At 34.4% G+C, this 21,973-nt stretch overlaps 1 long non-coding RNA gene across 1 annotated transcript; it reads right to left on the minus strand.

The window, feature by feature from the left end:
• Positions 1-7,812, minus strand: LOC115929442. The gene is made up of 3 exons (XR_004066496.1): positions 7,724-7,812; positions 6,510-6,780; positions 1-438 (listed from the first exon to the last, which is right to left on the minus strand). It is a non-coding gene; the product is annotated as an uncharacterized LOC115929442 (long non-coding RNA).
• Positions 7,813-21,973: the final 14,161 nt, after the last annotated feature.

Consider the following 21,973-nt stretch of genomic DNA (forward strand, 5'->3'; position numbering starts at 1 on the left):
CACGAACTGGAGTATCTCCTATTTTTTCTAAATTATCTTTGTCGACGTTTGTTAGAGAGGAGGTCCGTCCCGAGGATGGAAAATTTGGTTGAGGAGGAAAATTCGGACGTGGCGGAAAGTTCGGACGTGGTGGAAAGTTCGGACGAGCAGGATAATTCGGACGGGGTGGGAAAAATGGAACTGGATCCGTTGTCGTCGTCGTCGTCGCAGAAGTATTAGATGTCATCGTTGTTTGATCCCGTCGGGGGTTGCTTAATTGCGGTGTTCTTTGTGAAGTGGATGTGATATTTTCTGGGATGTTTTCTTGTTGTGCATTATGTCCACAGGATTGACTGGATGAGCAAAATGTGTTGTTTTCATGTAAAACAGACACTAGTGACGTTGAAGTCTTGGTTTGGTTGTCATTATCGTCATCTCCATTCATCTGTCTACTGTAATCTGTTAATTTAAAACAAGTTGAAGATAAGCGCCAAAAATATTGTCAATTCACGGTTTTCGATATTTCTTTTTCAATGTTACGACATTTTGTCAACCCTTGTCGACATACTTAAAATGTTGACTACTGTTTTGCCTGACAGAAATAATACACTTTTTAAAGTCACCCCCACCAGGCGAAATTTAATTTATACACGTATGTCCCTCCCTATCTTATTATACTGAAACCCTTCATTTCAATTCAATTTTAAAAAAATAGTTTTTATTATAGCACAAACATGGTTCATACAATATCCAGGTTTACACGTTAGGCATGATAGATAACACTTTTCATGATATACATGTCAAAAACTAGCAATATAAACCATAAAAAGTTTTCAGAAATACAACAAAAACATACGAAAGACCATTAGTGCCACGAAGAAAAAAAAACACACTTTCTACTAATCTGTTTAAACAGATTACGATATTTCTTCTAATCTGTTTAAACAGATTATAATCTGTTTAAACAGATTACGGTATTTCTACTAATCTGTTTAAACAGATTACGGTATTTCTACTAATCTGTTTAAACAGATTACGATATTTCTTCTAATCTGTTTAAACAGATTATAATCTGTTTAAACAGATTACGGTATTTCTACTAATCTGTTTAAACAGATTACGGTATTTCTACTAATCTGTTTAAACAGATTACAGTACTTCAACTAATCTGTTTAAACAGATTATAATCTGTTTAAACAGATTACGGTATTTCTACTAATCTGTTATAACAGATTACGATATTTCTTCTAATCTGTTTAAACAGATTATAATCTGTTTAAACAGATTACGGTATTTCCACTAATCTGTTATAACAGATTACGATATTTCTTCTAATCTGTTTAAACAGATTATAATCTGTTTAAACAGATTACGGTATTTCCACTAATCTGTTATAACAGATTACGATATTTCTTCTAATCTGTTTAAACAGATTACATTACTTCAACTAATCTGTTTAAACAGATTACGGATCCTACTTTTGTCACTTCCCCTGGCCTGCGCTGCGCGTTTTAGTGGCTGTGATGACGTCACCCGCACGCGAATTTTTTTTCCGTACTCGAGAGGGCAAATACCCCATGTGCGCATGCGCGTGGACTTGTGATTTCTCTGCTACTTCCCATACGAAATGTACATGTATTCGCATGTACTGTGCACGATTCGCGTTCTACGAGTAAACGATGGCATAGTAGTCTTCAAACACAGACTCTGATTTGCCAGTTTGACAAAACAATTACGCATATATCGTGCGTAGCAATAGTACTAGTATTCAAGTCTGTGTAGTTGTATGATTCAGACCCAGTAGTGCATATGGAAATACATTGCAACTTGTATAGAATGGTATAGTAGTCTGCAAGCACAGACGCTAATCTGACAGTTTGACAACATACTAGTAGTGTGCTGAGAAGTACTTTATTCAAGTCGCCAACTTGTATAGAATGGTATAGTAGTCTGCAAGCACAGACGCTAATCTGACAGTTTGACAACATACTAGTAGTGTGCTGAGAAGTACTTTATTCAAGTCTGCGTAGATGTATGATTCAGACCCTACTGGTGCGTGCGTTAGAAATGCATCTCAATGTGTAGAGTGTAGTATAGTAGTCTGCAAGGACATAATAATATATTGTGTATTGATGAGTAGTGATTTTATGCAAGTTTGTGTAGTTTAATGATTCCAGACCCCATGGTAGGCCTATGTATTGTGCCACTGCTCTCTCACACTCTTTCTCTCTCTCTCTCTCTCTCTCTCCATATCTCTCTCTCTTTCTCTCTCTCTCTCTCTCTCTCTCTAGCCCTCCCTCCAGTATGCTCGCACTCTCTGTATTACTTTTATTTATAATCATGGTCTGCTGAGAGCCAGAAGGATGTTAACTCTTAACACAACGAATGCCCTTCTGGCTCTGAACAAACCCACACACCATGAGGTCATTTATTGGCCTTCTCAAAACCGTCATTCTGTAATAATATTTCTAACTTTGGTCTAATAACTCCTTTGTCAGTATAATCCATGGTCAAATTAATAATAAAATCGTGATAGAACAAACACACATGATGAAATAAATGATTCAATCATCTTGATTGTGGGCACGAACGGAAAGACAAAGCAAGACAAATATTCAGTTGTAAAATTGATTCGACACATTCCGCACTTAGGCCTAGCCTATAATGTTTTCTTCTTCAGAAATCAATAAAATTGAATCTGGTGTAGCACTATAGGCCCAAAATATTGATGCTCAACGGAGTTATTCATTTTATCCTTTTTTCCCGTCTAGATCTAGGCCTACTCCTATATCGAAAAAGAATTCGACTCAGAATGCCCTGCTCTTTATTATTACAATTATTTGTTTAATATAGGGCCTAGGCCTAAGTTGTCATTATTTTTATCATGATTTGTGACCAGACTCAGAATTTCACGTGCCGGATATTTGCCGTTAGATGTGTGCATGCATTTTGACGCCAATGGAAAACAAATTTGTATCTAAACAGTTAGATGACCCCCTATTTTATTACCCGATCGAGAGCTATTTTGTACATAGTTATAAATAAAAGTAATACAGAGAGTGCGAGCATACTGGAGGGAGAGCTAGAGAGAGAGAAAGAGAGAGAGAGAGAGAGAGAGTGAGAGAGCAGTGGCACAACACAGAAAACTACGAAAACTTGAATAAAAGCACTACTCAATACACAATAGGCCTATATTATTCTGTCAAACTGTCAAAGGAGAGTCTGTGCTTGCATACTACTATGCCACTCTATAAGTTGAGGTGCATTTCCAATACACGCACCAGTAGGGTCTGAATCATAAAACTACTCAGACTTGAATAACACTATTTTGTCAAACTGTCAGATTAGCGTCTGTGCTTGCAGACTACTATGCCACTCTGCAAGTTGAGATGCCTTTCCAATACACGCACCAGTAGGGTCTGAATCATAAAACTACACATATTTGAATATAAAGCACTACTCAAGACACTATGTTGTCAAACTGTCCGATTAGCGTCTGTGCTTGCAGACTACTATACCATGCTATTCAATTTGGGATGCATTTCTGTAAGCACTAAAATGTCTGAATCATACAACTACTCAGACTTGAATACTAGTACTATTGCTACGCACGATATATGCGTAATTGTTTTGTCAAACTGGCAAATCAGAGTCTGTGTTTGAAGACTACTATGCCATCGTTTACTCGTAGAACGCGAATCGTGCACAGTACATGCGAATACATGTACATTTCGTATGGGAAGTAGCAGAGAAATCACAAGTCCACGCGCATGCGCACATGGGGTATTTGCCCTCTCGAGTACGGAAAAAAAATTCGCGTGCGGGTGACGTCATCACAGCCCACTAAAACGCGCAGCGCAGGCCAGGGGAAGTGACAAAAGTAGGATCCGTAATCTGTTTAAACAGATTAGTTGAAGTAATGTAATCTGTTTAAACAGATTAGAAGAAATATCGTAATCTGTTATAACAGATTAGTGGAAATACCGTAATCTGTTTAAACAGATTATAATCTGTTTAAACAGATTAGAAGAAATATCGTAATCTGTTATAACAGATTAGTGGAAATACCGTAATCTGTTTAAACAGATTATAATCTGTTTAAACAGATTAGAAGAAATATCGTAATCTGTTATAACAGATTAGTAGAAATACCGTAATCTGTTTAAACAGATTATAATCTGTTTAAACAGATTAGTTGAAGTACTGTAATCTGTTTAAACAGATTAGTAGAAATACCGTAATCTGTTTAAACAGATTAGTAGAAATACCGTAATCTGTTTAAACAGATTATAATCTGTTTAAACAGATTAGAAGAAATATCGTAATCTGTTTAAACAGATTAGTAGAAATACCGTAATCTGTTTAAACAGATTAGTAGAAATACCGTAATCTGTTTAAACAGATTATAATCTGTTTAAACAGATTAGAAGAAATATCGTAATCTGTTTAAACAGATTAGTAGAAAGTGTGTTTTTTTTTCTTCGTGGCACTAATGGTCTTTCGTAAAAACATGACCTGTTATGTCATAAAAGTCAACGCAAGCATGGCAAAAAGATTAAAATAGATATATTTTAAACAGCCGACTTGGGGAGGGGGATACAAGCACTCGGTATACCTGCAATAAGGATACAACTTTCTTTTCTTTTTTAAACAAGTTTTTCAACTTTTTTTGAGTATATGAAACAAAAATGACAGTGGGCTATTTTTAAACCTTTTTGTTTTTAATTGAAATTGCTGATAAGTGAGAATACGGCAAAAGAAATATTAGTGTGTTTTTCTGAGGTAACCAGGTCTGACAAATAGAGTGATTTGAAAGGGATTTTGCGAATTTTCTACAAAGTGCTAGTCTCCTCTCCTCAAGAGTTGGTAAATTGCATACTTGACATGCATTAGAATAGGTAATGTAACTACGCCCTAAAATAATCTTACATACTCTACGTTGTATTTTTTCAAGATTATTATTTTGTTCTACTGTAAGACTTCTAAGGAACGCTGGAGCACAATATTCTAAAATTGGTCGTATGTAACCTGCGTATACTGTCACTAAATCCTTCAAAGGTAAATTGAATTTCTCAAGTTTTCTCAACATGTACATTTTTTATTGCCCTTTTTGACTAAGTCATTTGAACGTAAATTCCATTTTAAATCAGCTTGTATAATGACTCCAAGGATTTTGATAGTTAGTACATTGCACTATATGTTTGTGTGTAGTGCTTTCTACCCCCGCCCCGAAATATTGGTCGGCACTTTTTCGGGAGGCAAAATGATTTTTAACAAATGTTGTACTCTCTACCCCCCCCCCCGGCTCCCCCTCCCCCTCTTGGAAAATCCTAGATCCGCCACTGGGTCAACCCCCCCCCCCCCCCGCCCCTTAGCAAAAAGCTAGATCCGCCCCACTTGCATTTAGTAGGGCTCTTCCTGTTATATAATTGCTTCATTGCGCTTCCTGTTAATTTCCAACTTTGTTTATAATGTTGTGACCAAATATCTTACTTCACATTAAATAATAATAATTCCGCTTTTATATAGCGCTTAATTCAACCTGAAATTTAACTTGGTTTTAATAAAAACAGAAAAATGAGAGAACCAAAATAGTGAACGTTTGGCAATATCCGATTAAAAAAAGGAAAGTTAGGGATTTCGAAGTTGTCATCAGTGAAACACAAATTGGCAACAACGTAAAGTAACTTGCGAGCTCTTTCATAATTTCATAAACTTTCTCAGTTATTGATGAAAAAATACATTTCTTTCATACAGAGGTTGTATAAAATCGTATTTGCAATCATTGTTAATTTAGAGTGTGTGTACGATTCAATTTTTATAAGGGAAAATGAAGGTTTTTGGGGGAAGGCAGCTCGCCAATTTGTGTTTGATTGATCTCGCCTTCAAATATACATAACTTTCTTATTTTCAACCGGTTATTCTCAAACTGTCACCGACCTGTTTTTCTCATTTTCAGCTGCTAATAAATCCAATTTAATATCGGGGTGGACTTAATCTTTAAATCATCGCCCGATGAGACATGTTATAATAGAAGATCGTAGTATAAATTTAAATAAGTGCCTTACTAAAAGACTTAACACAGTTTCTTGATGAATTAATGAATAAATAAGAAATGTATAATCATACCTGCTAATCGGTTTACCGTACACCACATCAATGACGTATATTGGCTTATACCCTACCAACGTCCAATAGTTGTTTTCTTTTTAACCTTTCAAAACATATCAGAATACCATCAACAATGGACTCATTTAGACGGCAACCACAAATTGGTAGGTTTATACATTTCACACACTTCGGCACGTGAAGACTTTTAACGCTAATTCTTATTCCATTTATTTATTTTTTTACTTCTTGTCAACTTTGACTGTGGGTTTTTTGTCGCCAATCGTGTAATGCAAAATCGTACCTCTTTTCAAAATGTTCTAGCGATAACCATACATTATTTGTCTACATTACACTTTCCTATACTTAACGATAAATGTTCAATACTGTTTGATTTATTCAGAAAGTCAAAAAGTACTTACTGAAGGAAGGCAAGAATTTAGAAGCACATTTGATGAATCTCTGATTGTCCTCTAGTTCCTCCATATCAATACTTTGAAGTGTGACGAGGAGATTGGTTGTTGTCTCAAGATGGCGCTGTAAGTTTTGTTTCAGTTCTGATATTCGATTGGCGAAGACAATGTTTACATTATTTGAGCGCTGCAGTGGTAGTGAAGGAAAACCTTGAGTTTGATCACTACTCGTAGATGACGTTGAAATATAAGGACCGTCTTCATTTTCTGAGTTTCTCCTCTGAAACATCAAGTTCATGAAAAAGTAGATTTAGGCGTTATCTTTGTAAACTATTTTTAGTCTTTTGGGGGCATAAATAAAATGCCCGCTCTGTAATGTGAGTTGTTAAAAATACTGAATTACTTTATAATGTTTTCCCGTATTTCCCCTAGATGTATTTAGGGCAAACTGGGCAAAATGGAAGGCAAATTTAAATAGCATGCCGAAAAAGCAAAAGTATATATGTCACTGAAAACATCTAGCTCATAATACGCTACCAACCCATTTATAAGTCTCAACATGCTCATCGTTGAAGGCCTTATTTTCCATCATACATTCAAACCATATTGAGGAATACTCTATTTTTCGTAACTGAATTTCATAGAAATCTATTTTCTGCCCCCATCTATCTTCACCCAATATCATGAAAAATATCTTAAAGGGGAAGTCTATCCTGATAATAAGTTGGTATTAATACAAGCAGAAACACAAGATAAACAAATTGGTAAAAGTTTGAGCAATATCCGATAAAAAATAAGAAAGTTATTAATGTTTTAAGTTGTCATCAGTGAAGCACAAACAGACAGCTCTTTGACGTAACTTGCGAAGTCCTCATCAATTTGCTTCTAACCGAAAATGTCATAAACTTTCATTTTCTTAGATATTTATGATGGAAGATATTTGTTTCTTAAAGGAGTTGTATAAAAACATATTGGCAATCATTTATTTATGTAAGATCGGAAATTTTCTAAAGTGCAAAAAAAAAGAAATTTCTTACTTTTACGTCACAAGATACGTCACTGAGTTGCCAATTAGTGTGTGATTGATCTCAAGTACACAAATTCATAATTTTCTTATTTTTAATCAGATTTTGCTCAAACGTTCATTAACTTGTCACTCTAATTTGTCTGCCTCTATTTAAACCAACTTTATAGCAGGGTGGATTTCCTCTTATAAAATGTACCTGTTTTTGTGTAGGTGAATATTGGACGTCGGACCCTGGAGATGACGAATCTTGAGTATCGGATGCATAACTTGCTTTCACCAAGCTGTACGGTCCTATTGCAGATAACAAGGGTTAAATATATCATTAAATATATATATTTGAAGAAAACAAAGGTAATGTGTTGAGGTGAAAGCTTGTTATATGAGTGCAGGATTTGGCATCCGTGTACAATTCTGAAGTACTGTTATGTTTCAATATTTCCATGGTTATTTTCTTGTGACCTTATGATTTCACAATGCAATCAATTAAAATTAGTTGGGTGTCATCTATACCGGCGACAGGCAGGCAGTGATGTTAATCATGATAAAATACGTACAGTACATGTAAAACACAGTTTTATAGCGTGTGCTTAAATAATGATGATAACTTTGTTAGGCCTAAACCATCCAAATTGTTAATGTGTAAGTAAGTGTGTGCGTTCGAGTGTGAGTGATTAGTAGGTGTGTAAGCGCTTCTTCCCTTCTAGTGTGGTACGGTATGTCACTGAAACAGCTCCCGTAGGACTTTTGTGCCAATTTTTTTTTTTTTTTTTTTCATTTTTGGATTCATTGGGGTCCAAGCTATCAGAAATTGATAGGGGTTCAAATTTTCCTGAAGACACCAAATTTCCCTATTGCGCTTTATATAAGCCATTTTGGCGCCCAATATGGATCCCACAGGAAGTGAAGGAGGGGTCAGAAAATTTGAACCCCATCATTTTTGGCCAATTGGAATCCTTTTGAAGCCAAAACAGCAAACAAATCAATTTTGGCAAAAAAATTATACGGGATTACATACCATACCGCACTATTCATCCTTCACTCTTTACTGAAAATAATGATCTATATTATGTTTACCTTTGTTATATTTCATGTTTTACTGTTTGAGTGGAAATAATTTTGAATTGAATTGAATACATTAGGCCTATGCCTATTTTATGAGATATTGTTCCCCGAAAGACTGATGTCTTTTGCCCGGAGAATTTGATTTCATGAGTTTAAATAACCTTAGCAATGACACGAATGAATTTCTGACCTATATCCAGTATCAAACGAGTTCATCTACGGAATTAATTTATTATTCGTTACGTACATCAATGATGTAAACTCGTTAAGTTAACTAGGGGCATTTATTGGAATAACTTTTTGTTTGGCAGTAGAAAATAGAATTTCACACATTATTGTCATCTTTTTTCTTCATAGAGTCAGTCTGAAATAGAACAAAAAACCGACCGTGCCATGTAATATAAATTATAGACTGACGAATCCAGTCATTATATTTTCTTTTACACGGTTTACAGTATTTCCTTTTCTTACTCGATCGCGTAACAACTAAACATACCAAGTATTTTTCTATTCCTATGGAATTGTTTTATTTGCTACTGTTTAATGATAATCGATTTTTTTTTTTTTTTTTTGTAATTTGATATGCAATGGTTTATCCAAGATTCCTGTCTATTCTATATAAATTTTGAATTTGTATGTTACATATTCCGAACCTTTGTACGGAATGAAAATTTTGATATCAATATTTTGAATGACTATTGAAAGAGAGACAGATATAATCCTTCATTTTTATGTTGACTTATTTTCTAACTGGAATATGCCTATTTAGTATTTGGATTTGCCACATGAGTCATTCGTCGTCGGTAAAAAATTTTCTTTAATATTAGTATTTACAAAATCAAATTTCAAGGAGATGTCTATAACTTGCAAAACATCAATTCAATTGAATTCATTGCATTCCAAAACATTTCATTATAAGATTTTCAATTTTGTATAATCTACTAATATTTATATCCCCGTTCTCAAATGAATTATGTATATTTTGATCATTATTCTTGAAATTAAGCATATTTTCTTCATCACATGTAATGGCTATCTCTGATTAGTTTCATCCAATGGTTACAAAACAACTTGCAACATAAGCAAACTACGTTGTGTTTTTAGTACGTACAAAAAAAAACCTACCGTTCAAAACTGTTTGGCTTACGACAATCAAAATGTGTAGTTTTTTGTGTGAAAGTGACCATTTTCTAATTGTTTCAGTTGATACATAATAATTGATCAGCATTATTATTTAAAGATACATTAAACAAGAACTATACACATGGGTAATAAGATTTCTTATGGACGACTTCTTCCTATGTGGGTCAGTTTTTGTACAAAATGTCCCTAATGGCAACAACATTTTGTGGTACAATACTTTACTCGATATGATACATTTTTAACGGTCTTGAATTTTAAAAGTGTGCTATCGAACCATCACATTTAACTCTTAACAACTAATGAAGACATTTTAATTAAACGCTATAAAGGGTGAATAGTGTTTTAAATGTGACCTATCTGGTTTGTATTCTAAGCCAAATGGTAATGCTATTGAACAATTTTAAGCGTCCTAAATAAACCTCATTTTCCTTCGTTGTATAAAATAAAAGTGTTGTAACTATCTTGGATAGAACTTATACTTATATTGTATAAGCAAGCGTCCAATAAATTAAGAAAAGGAGTTACAGAGCTCCTACATCGAATAGAAATATTTAAATAGAAGACTAAGTAGACTCACCGGCAAGAGCTAGAATAAGTAACATATGAACCAAAGGATAACCATTTGAAGGCTGCATGATTACACTTTCTTGCATGGGAATGAAGAAACACAAACAACTATGGAAAGAATGAACATCTATGAAGAACATATAGCACATGTAGACCGCGACGCCATAATTATAAGAGATAGAAGAAAAGTTTGAACAATCCCCGTGCTAGTAGCCCTTGAGCTCAAGACGAATATATGCCATGCAGATGAAAGAAGCAGCAATTGTGAGAGAATGGCCACTGTTCATCTTTTATATTTCATTTCTAGTCATGTGCGGGGGAAGATAAGAGATATATTTCTCTCCCTTTCACTACAAGAGGCATTCATTGCTTTCTCTCTCTCAATCTCACTTTGCAACGACAGGTAATTATACAAACTGGACGTGGGCGAGCTAAAGGAGTTGCTCAAAGCGAACAACGTGTAAGGCAATCAAGATAATATATCGACAAAGTAGTTTAATTCGTTCCCGTTCTGCTATGAAATGTGTTGGTTTTTTCTTTCGTCGTATTAAAAGATTTTTAATCTGTGACACTTGAATAATCATTTGGAACAAAATCATATTTACACTGGGGAGTGATCTATACAGTGTTACAACCGTAATTTTGTAAATAATATTTGATGACGAAATATTATCCAAAATAAATCTTAGAAAAAGTTTGAAAATTGCTGTTTTAAATCAACGGTCCAAACACACAATGCGGACGCACAACGCTTGGGTATACATACACACGCTAATTAGACATGCTTCCGTATAACTGCCTTGATGGGGACCAATGTTTTCTTCGGTCAAAATGAAGGACATTTAAAAAGGAATGAAACGTGTGAGCATTAAATAGTTAATTGTAAATGTAATAATAAACAAATGGGAATCAAGAAACGTCAATGGTTGTCAATTTTGTAAACGAATAACATGTTATAACAATTCTCTTTTGTAGAAATGCATTAGCATGACCTACATGATCGATGTCTCAGTACTAAAAATTGACTTTATTTCCATTAACGCTTCGTTGCGACTTCTGAAAGTACTTAATGATCTTATGTATTTCATTGAAGATTTCAGTCGTGGGCATAATTCAAAGAAAAAAATGAAAGATGAGGCACTTAAGCATGTTAAGGGCATCTTACATGCCTCGCTAAGCTGGATGAATAGTGCTAGTAAGTAGTATTGCTTTAAATGTGCTGGTGTATGGATTAATTGCCTCCGCAGGCTTACCTTGCGCAAGTAACAACTCAGTCAGATTAATGACACATCGTATGCAGCAGGCATTAAGCAACGATACATTGCGACCAAGATCATTAAGGTCTTAAGTTTGGTTCCGCAAACCAATCCTGCTAAAGCAAGGCGACAACAATATTCATTCAATTCAAATAAACATTTATTTTCTTCCATTCAATTTGACAACATATTGTTGACATCTGTTCAAACAATACAATTTATAAGTAGGAACATAAATATAATTAAAGAACTTGTATTACAAGGAAGAAGGCGCGAAACCCGATAAGCAAAAGCTTGTAATGGGTACGCCCGAATACACAAATACATTATAACGGGAAGAAAGGAAGAAAGGAAGAAACTTTATACCACGTATAGTTGATTAGTTGTTGTTTTCTTTAAGTCTTCAACTTTGACAATGATAATGACTATATTGAGGAAACTTTGTGAACTGCATCTAGATTAACAGTTCGCTCCACTTCTTAAGAAAAGCCAAACAAATCTCCTAAATATTAATCAAATAAAAAGCATGAACTACTTAAGAATCCATTGAAATTTGGCTTGTGTTGTCTCCATTAAAAAGGCTGGGTGATTGTCCACTGCGTCTACATATTGTTTTTTATTTCATGATTGATTAAATATTGTTAGATATTCCGTTTGAACGAAGAGCATTATGCTATTTCTAAATGTTGTATCGGACTTTTACTTTACTTTCTTTAAAGGATATTTGAATATTTGGAATCTTAGTTTAGCTTTCTTTTGTGAAATAGATTTGGTACGAAACATTGAAGTACTTTATTGTCGAAGTTGAATTCATGAATAAAAGAGGAGCGCAATAAATAAACAAATAACGACGGATCTCAATCTGCAAAGCGTTTGATAGCTTTAATAATTACGAACTTCTGGGCGTAGAAACTATGTAAACAATCGTATAGAGTACAATGGAAATACTCATAACTCTAAACGATCTCAGATAAGAATTATTAAGTATGGTGTCTCCCTATCCTTTTAAAGATGACAACAGTTCCTCTTTTCCCTCTTCAAGTGCTGAAAAGTTCACGTTGTATGCCAGCCCCCTCTCTCGATCCGAATCTTGACCCGTATACAACTGATAGATTTCCAACTATCAAAACATACATGAATAAGCTTTTCAACAGGATGTTTTGAATCAGTTGATTATCATGACATGAAATTGAACATGAAGATATATGACATGATATCTTGATAAACACTTTTACACTAAAGTCGTGACAGCAAAGATGGGTGAAAGTTTGTTCCCTCTTGAGAACGAATTCTAAATCCATCACAAATAGATCAATACAGACATTCACATTGAAGGAATTAGCAATATGCATCTTTACTTTTAATTCGCAATGAGGTTTAAAAGTTTTTCTTTGTTGGGGATTTTCAACCTTTCTACCCTTCCTTCGCAGGTGTTTAAATTTTCATCTCCAAATAAGTCTGTTTATTGTGAGCACTACCTCCCTTCCCCGTTTAGAAATGTCATGCCTGCTCCTCTCCAAACACATTAGCATAACATGTTGTTCGATATTTCAAACGGATCAAACTTAATTTTCTGGAATAGACATGTAAAACATGTTCTGATTTTTATTTATAGCGCCTTTTCAATTAGAAGTAATTGATCCTAGTACTAGACAGTGTATTATTACCCCGGTCATTGGATTCAATAACGCTTCCGCACTTGCAATATCCACTCTCACCGCCAGCAGGGACAATCCAAGGGCTAGGACGAGTGTTTTTTCCGTAATACTACCCTACTTTAGTGGTCTCTTCCTTATCAAAGATTCGACAGTGGGTTGGAATTCGATTTCGTAATGACTAGTGATTATTTAATGAATTTCATTTGCCGTTTGAACTATCAAATCACAATAGGCTATTGGGCATCGCACATGAAACAGCTATGAGGGCTTTCTTAATCTGTGTACAAAAAGTTAAAGTTAAATTAAATACGAAACAAAATGAGAATCATGCATTATGGACTATTTGTATCATCTAAACATTTGCGAAACACTGGCTGGGCGGGGAGGGGGGAGGGGAGCGAAGGAAAATTGTACAGGGTCTTTGTAATAATGCACACATCATTTTATTCCTGAAAGCAAATTGAGTCAGGAAACGTAGCATGATCAACATTACTGGTTTGGCTGTGGACCTTGATTCTCCTTCACATTGTTAGAAACAATTTAATCATATTCGAAATCGCAAGTCGTGTTATAATGCACCAAAATGTTCTCATTCTTTACAGAAATTTGACGGATGAGACACTTCCCAAATACAAACATACGTGTTCCTCCCTCCCACACGTGACATAATAATGCACCAAAATTTTCTTAGTCTTCAAAGAAACTTGATGGATGAGACACTACCAAATACAAACATACATGTTCCTCCCTCCTACCCGTGATTTTGTTAAGATTAAGATTCAAAATTCCATTGGCGTGGTTCGATGCAGAAATTATCTTCCTTTTTTATAGAGAATTGATGGATATTGGGCGTTGTATTTGATTACAAATGTATTCACATGGGGTGGGTGTGAGAGGGTGGTTTCCTGTTTCATCCCGTAAAAAAAAAGAGATTTAAATATCCCAAGACGATAGTGATAAACGAGATTCTCTAAATGTTGTGCTAAATTCAAATCGTATCAATTGTAATAAAAATCAGCTTTATAACCCCTTGGGGTTAAAATACAATAACATTTACAATCAAAAAGACATTATAAAACAAATTCATAAAAGCCAACATCTACCATGGATCATTCTCCAGAATTCATCGTGAGGAAGGGAAAATGAATGATTAATGAGTAAAGATAGAGGGTACAATGATAGGCGAGTAAAATCAGATTTTTGTGGAGAGGTGACGCATAATTAATAATAAATTAAAGATGATTTTGTTGTTGTTAATGATGATGACGATAACAAATAAAAGTGATAGGAGTAGTAGTAGAAGCAGGACTAGTAGTAGTAGTAATAGTAGTAGTAGTGGTGGTGGTTATAGTTATGAAAATAATAATAACAACACAAATACAAAATAAAGACGATATTATTATATCAACAATAATATGAAAAAAAATTAGTAATGATCATCATCATCATCACCATCATTATCACCATTACCATGTCCATACACATGGTGGCCCGTGTGGAAAATTCCCCCAACTCCACATGGCTAGCCCCCCTGTAGTTAATTAATGCCTGCACAGATTGCGCTATCGAGCAAATTTTAGAGGTAACTTCTTTTATCATTATTTTACACACTCAGAAACCGTATTTAGGCATGTTTTTCCTCACTTTCGATTTTACACAAAGGAAAATATTTTCCTCATGCAGCCGTTTTCTAAACTTAGCTAAATTGCTGATTATATATTTGCCATCGGTGTAGGAGAATAGACCATGTATTGAGCAAGCATATCAATGACAGTTATTGCATCCACGGGAAAATATATTCGTCATTTTTTTGCGTCGTTAAAGATAAACTTGAGTTCTGGTAAAAAAAAAAGAAAATTAATTCTCACAGAATCAAACGAAACTTACCCTGAATGTTCAAGATTACAAATAAATGTCATTTGCCAAACAATTTTGGAATAAAGTGTATACTGGCTAAGTAATGAGCATAGAAAGATAAGGAAATCAAGGTAAGCTAGCCCCAACACCATTTTGTGTAGTCCCATATACATCTTTCTGTGTACAGTGCTTGTTACTTTACCAAATTTATTATGATTTTGATGACTCCAAAACCTTGCAGTGCACACCAATACTTACATGCTACATGATCAACTTTTTCTGATCCATTCTACACCTTTTCTTTCACAATGCAATGGCATTACAGAACTCACCTTTATCTTTAAAGTGGCTTAATAAACACTCGTCAATGACCATTCCAAACTGAATATGTAGGATCCTGAAGGGCTTCTTATTGTCATCTTGACGCAGGCATCTACGGTGCACTACAGTCCTGTTTACCACTCTTGGTGAAATAAATATTGCATTAGTCAAATGATTTACATAACTTGACGTTATTTGATCATAAGCTTTACTTTTTATATATATATATATATATATATATACACTCATTTCCAGGAAATCTATTTAATGATGGTGTAGTTAATGGAAATTTGCGGTAGGAAAGACAGTTGGGTCTTTATCTGTTATTCCTTCTCCTATTTGTAAAAGATATTGTGGAGGGGGCGACTGCCTGTAATTAATCACTGCTATTGTCAATGCAATACCTTATTATGTTATTGTACATATTTTGCCTATAAATGTTGTGAAATACCGGGTTTCACACAAAAGCCCCACAATACTCTTATATTATTATATAAAGCATTCATACAACTCCACACATTTTGTAATCAATAGATGTGTGGGAAAGTATATAAGACTAGCAAGAGTAGCCTAAAAAGCATATTGTATTCACATAAAATGGCATTTCAGGCTATAACATTTAGTGAATGGAGAACTCCTAAATACAGGTCAATTATTTAAAAGGTTGCGAATCTTAAATGTGAATAATTTACATGATTTATCAATATTTACTTTCATGTTTGATCTAGTCAATGACAATTTGCCTCGTATTTTGATAGAGTACTGTGACATTATAGAGCATTGCTATTCCACACGACAAAGACAGTGGACAATTACGTCTTCCAAAATTTTGAACGACACAATGTCAATTTTCATTGTCTTTTGTAGGCAGTGAATTTTGGAATAGATTACCTATTAACGTAAGATTAACAAGCACTAGAAATAGGTTTCGGAATTCTGTTACTAGTCATTTGTTGAACAAATCATGAATGAAACATCAAGTTAAATAGTCTGCTTAAGTACACAAGTTATATTTTAAATTATCAGTGTGATTATTGTAAGGCATTGTCAAGCATTCGTAGTTTTTAAAGTGTCAGTTGTAATAGTAAATTCACATATTTTTGTTTTGTTACGTTTTCTAAACGGATTTGCACCAACATACTTTGTTAAGTTGTTTAAGGGGTTAGGTTCGACTAGCACATGTGCTATTATCTGGCCCCTTTTACCAACCAATAGTTTATCTTCTTGTATATGTAAACACATTGTATGAACTGTATTACTGTATTGCTGTTGATAAATAAAATCAAAATCAATATCAACAGGGAAAATTACTGGAATGAGAGGCAGGGAAAGGCAACGTCTTATATATTTGCAAAGCCTGAACAAATGGGCAACCATTAGTGAATGACCAGCTTTCTAAAAATAGCTGACTATAGACGGATATGGACAGCTGTGACGGCCGATGCCGGTAAAGACATCATTTACGAATTAGAAGTAATGATAAAAAGAAACAAGCGCTTCATGCCAATCAATTACATCTTAATATCTTTTATTCTCTCTCTCGCTACAATATTTTAATTATAATGAAACGAAATTAAAAAGAATTATGACAGTGACAAAAAAAAAAAAATGTTTCGTCAACCTGTAAACAAGGTTACTGTTATGATGTTCAAAACATAACAACGCCAAACCACTATCTAGTTCACAGGGCAATACGGAAGTTTTGGTTCTCTTACTTTTATTTTAGAGATAATGAAAATGTGAGCGTTCTCCGAGGACTGATGATGTATTAATAGCACCATTCATTGATCTCTTCGCCTCGTGTAAGAAAGCAGAAAAGATTATATTCCCATTCAGTTGCATTCATGGATAGATATTGAGTGAGATGTCCTCGGTGCTTATTAAAGGCATCACCTTGACCATGGCTCAAGCAAGGTGCTTTACAAGATGAACAAACTCACGCACGTTCACGTCTTGGTCAAAATGAGGCTATTTATGACTATGTGAAATATAAGATAATGATGGCATGTGTTGGAAGCCGTTTCTTTCGATAAGTGTTCCGGATGTAAGATATCAGTGTAAAGATGGCGCTCTGACGAGTGAAAAGATATAGGCATCTGAACATGCTTATCGGAATTAAACCATGTCCAACATAGTGTGTGCCAAAGGATTGTAGTCTAGTAATAAGATATGGGCCCGCAGAATATATTAAGTCGAGAGAGAGAGAGAGAGAGAGAGGGAGAGAGGAGGAGGGGGAAGGATGGAGATAGGGAGAGATAGGGGGAGGGGGAGACAGATAATAATAATAATAATAATAGAGAACATTTGTATAGCGCATAACAAATTTAAAATTTCTCTATGCGCTTTACAATCATGACAAATTTAAATATATAAACAACATTAATACAACAATAAATAACAAAGTAGATAAGCAAATGACAAAAAATATTTATGGGAAAGTTAACCAATGCATCTATTATTACAACTTAGTAAAACTATTTGACGTTACATATAACAAATTCAACAAACAAACACCCATTATGTCGAATCAACCTCTCAACCAGCAATGGACAAAGCAGCTCTAGGACACCCTCCAAAATAAATAGGTTTTCAGGGCTCTTCCATAACATTCGTGCAGTTTGGATCAACCAAGTTGCCCGACATCTAACAAGACTGATAGCGTCTTTCTAATAACTTCTATGACGGCCCATGAGGCTAGGCAGTCGGTCTCGTGAGCTATCTGTTAAATACATAGAATACCCGTCTTGACCCATCCTTCACTGGCAGTATCAAAATAATGAGGCCTCAAAAAATCGCTTCGTTCACTCACTACATCAGATCATCTAGTAATGTGTTATTACGTACGCTAAAAAACATTTGGAATCACAACAATGCAGAACACAATTGCACCTATCTTTGACAAATCAATCAAGAACAATTTCATTACCCCCACTGCAGAGTTTAGCAATTTTCTTAGTCACTGAAACCTTCGAAGATATAAAATGAATAGTTTGCGTCACCCCATTTTCACATTTATCACAGAAGATACATTTTGCATCACTCTGGTGCTCGTCAATATTCCTAGAGGCGCATTTGTTTCTAAATTTTGCGAGCGAACAGAAAAAAGAAGAAAAAAACATAGATAAATACAAAAAATTATGTATGTGGGCATCTTGCTGCCGAATACGTGAATACAAAATTCCTAATCACTTTGATTCACGAACTTGTGGATATTAGCTAGGGCATCTTGTTGCCCGGAATTTTGTTTAAATGTTGCGAGAGAGTGATTTAAACCAGGGTGGTATAATTGTAATTTCGATATACAAATTTGGTCACCTTGCTGCCCGAATATGAAGATACATTCTGGCACGTCGTTGTCGAATAAATGAATATTCGGGCACCTCCTAATATGATGCCTCAAATCATTCCTTTTCTAAATGTTACGAGCGAGCAGAGCGAGCCAGGAAGAAAGGCACTTTATTATCTTTAAAATCTTAGCTTCCTCGTGAAAAACGGGGTTTTAATATTTTGTTTTTCTTTGAAAGTGACGATATTCCAAAATTAAAATTATTGATATAACTAAATATCCCTCACGACATCCTAGAGTAAATATCATGTTCTGATTACGTAAAGCGCGTCGTTGTCATGTTGACTTCGCACATTTCAATAGGTGACACACAAGGCTACTGCAGTTGCCTTAGGTTGGTATTTCGAAAGTAGTTGTTATTGTATTGAAGGAACTACTGGTATTTTCAAACCTTTATGCTATTCATTATTTAGGAAGGAAATGCTAATGAAATCACATTCTGTTCACTTAAAAATCGGGCCTGATTGGTCCATTAGAATGTATTATAACCAGTGGTCGCGATGTGATTCATACTGACCCAAATGACTTACTCTCAAGTCCTTGATAAGTAGATGTAAGTATATACAACATGTACATTTAGAACAGGGCCGGATCTAGCTTTTTACCAAGGGGGAGGGGGTTGACCCAGTGGCGGATCCAGGATTTTCCAACACTCGCGTCGTTATACTGTTTTATTTTCTTTTCTTCTTTTTTTCCTCCTTTTTTTCACTTGGCCGCCCAAGGAGGGGGGGGGGGTTAAACCGCCGACCCCCCCCCCCCTAGATCCGCCCCTGTACATTTTACGATACGAGTGTGTTTCTTCTTTGTTATTTATTTTTCTGAAGGAGTCGTCATTCATATATTGGTTAGCGAGGGTGTTAGATAGCGATAAAATGAAAACATTATATGCACTTTCACCCACACAATCATATGCGGTGTGTGTGTGTGTGTGTGTGTGTGTGAGAGAGAGAGAGAGAGAGAGAGAGTGAGAGTGTGTGCGTGTTAAGGAGGGGTTCGTTGACATGCAACGAGTATGCGATTGGGCTCGTTGCGATTTGCTTAAATTAAATTATCAGTAAGTTTCATTAATTTATCAGTTCTTTTTAATTTAATTCTCGTATTCGATACATCCAGCGTCCTTGTTTTATCTTATTTGTGTCTCTTCCGCCAAAATATTGATTGTTTGATTGTTTTGTTTCCGAAAATCATCATAAAAAACAATAACACAATATAACAAAATCAAAGACTTATATAACAATAATAGAATGATATAACGGTTGGATAGTCCATTTCAGAGCCATTAACCTAATGGCTCTGTTCTTCCGTGGAGTCCAATATATATATAATGATAGTATAATAAGTAATGATATAACAAAATAGTAAGTCTTAATTAAATTTGTTTTTACTCGTACTAAACTTAACTAAATTAAATTAAATTAAACAAAAAACACTAAAAAAAAAAAACATTAAAGTATATTCAAATGTCCCCTACCATCCCTAATGTAACAAAATACGATCCCACCCTTATCACCCACCCAGCTAACAATTAATTTATTTAGTTTTAAAATATTCTACACATTATCTAATTTAGTCTGTTATTAAATTGATTATGTTTATGGCAAAAGCCAATGGGATTGCGAAATTTAAATATCAAAATAATTGAAGTACTTTTGAACTTGTTTATTAAACAAATTTAGTGTGCCTAACTGACGGAGCTTAAGAGGTAGTTCATTGTATAACACGGATCCACGATATAAGAATGTACGTTTACACTGATTGGTTCTTGGTTTCGGAAGCATTAAATTGTTATTATATCTTAGCCCGTAACATTTTTCGTTAAATACAAATTTATCAGTCATATATTTAGGTGCTAGCTCATGAAATGTTTTAAACAGTAACGAATACATAATTATGTCTCCTACGTCGAGATTTTAGAGTTTCCCAATTTAAGGTATCGTGAATCTGATGAATAGATATGTGTTCACCAGGTTTAACCTGAAGAATAATTCTTCCTGCCCGATTCTGAAGCTTCTGAAGTTGATCAAAAATGATTATTATTTGAAGTTTGCCAAACAGTATCCGCATAGTCAAAGTGAGGCATAATTACAGATGTATAAATTAGTTTCAGATTTGACTCATTAATAACATACCTCAATCTCCTCAAGAAGCCAATCATTTTCCCAATTCTTTTGTTCGATTGCTCTATATGAATATTCCACTTAAGTTCACAATCTACATTTACTCCAAGATATTTGAAACATTTTACTTGATTTAGCTTAGTGGCATTTACCTCTAAATTGAGAATATCACGCTTAGAAAGCATAAACATTGTCCCTAAAAGCATGCATACTGTTTTACTGGAGTTCACAGAGAGTCTACACTGTAAAAAAATAATAATCGAAATAACTCAATAAAATTGAGGAAAAGAATTGCCTTATTTTTATTAAGTAAATATTACCTACGACATCTTAAGTAGAATTTACTTATTTTGCTGAATAAATTTTTACTCAGTTAAATCGAGTTACATTAACGTAAATAATTCAAGTATTGTAATCATTTTAGATAATTAAAAAAAAGCTATGATAGGATTACATATTGCACGATTTGGTACACATCTAATCTAACAAGCAACATCCACTAATCATTCACTACTTCTATTAAAGATTAATCACTAATCACTAACACTACTTCTATTTAAGATTTAACCATATCTACCACCATCACAAACTATTACATACGCTTCAATTCGACACATATTGAAAGGCTCCAAATTTTATATATACTTGATCGTAGCATCTTAAAAGGAAAATTGGTTGACAATTTCCTGAAATATCAAGTTTTGATTTGTTTTGAACTGGGTAACAATTAAAAATTGTCTTGTCTTTGCTTAGCCATGTTAAATGAATTAGTAAATGTTTTAAAGTCCTTAAATTTTCATTCAACCACAAAAAAGAATTGTTTTATTTAAAAAAGAGTTTAATTTGGTCTGAATGAATATTCATAAATTATGTAAATATTTCTATTACCCACTGCATCGGTCCTTACTTTAAAAAAATAAGAATAATCAACATAAATTGTTTGAGTAATACGTATAATTTCTGATTTTGAGTTAAAATTACTAAATTAATACAAGCTGAAATTTCTTAAAGTTCTTATGTATTTGATTTTACTTAAATATTCCACGTATGTCACCTTTTTTGTGCAATGGTATAATTTTTGCAATCTTCCACTGGCAAGGAACTACCCCATCAGTTATC

Source organism: Strongylocentrotus purpuratus, unplaced genomic scaffold, assembly GCF_000002235.5.
Source record: "Strongylocentrotus purpuratus isolate Spur 01 unplaced genomic scaffold, Spur_5.0 spur5_scaffold_5, whole genome shotgun sequence".
In the NCBI taxonomy this organism is placed as follows: domain Eukaryota; kingdom Metazoa; phylum Echinodermata; class Echinoidea; order Camarodonta; family Strongylocentrotidae; genus Strongylocentrotus; species Strongylocentrotus purpuratus.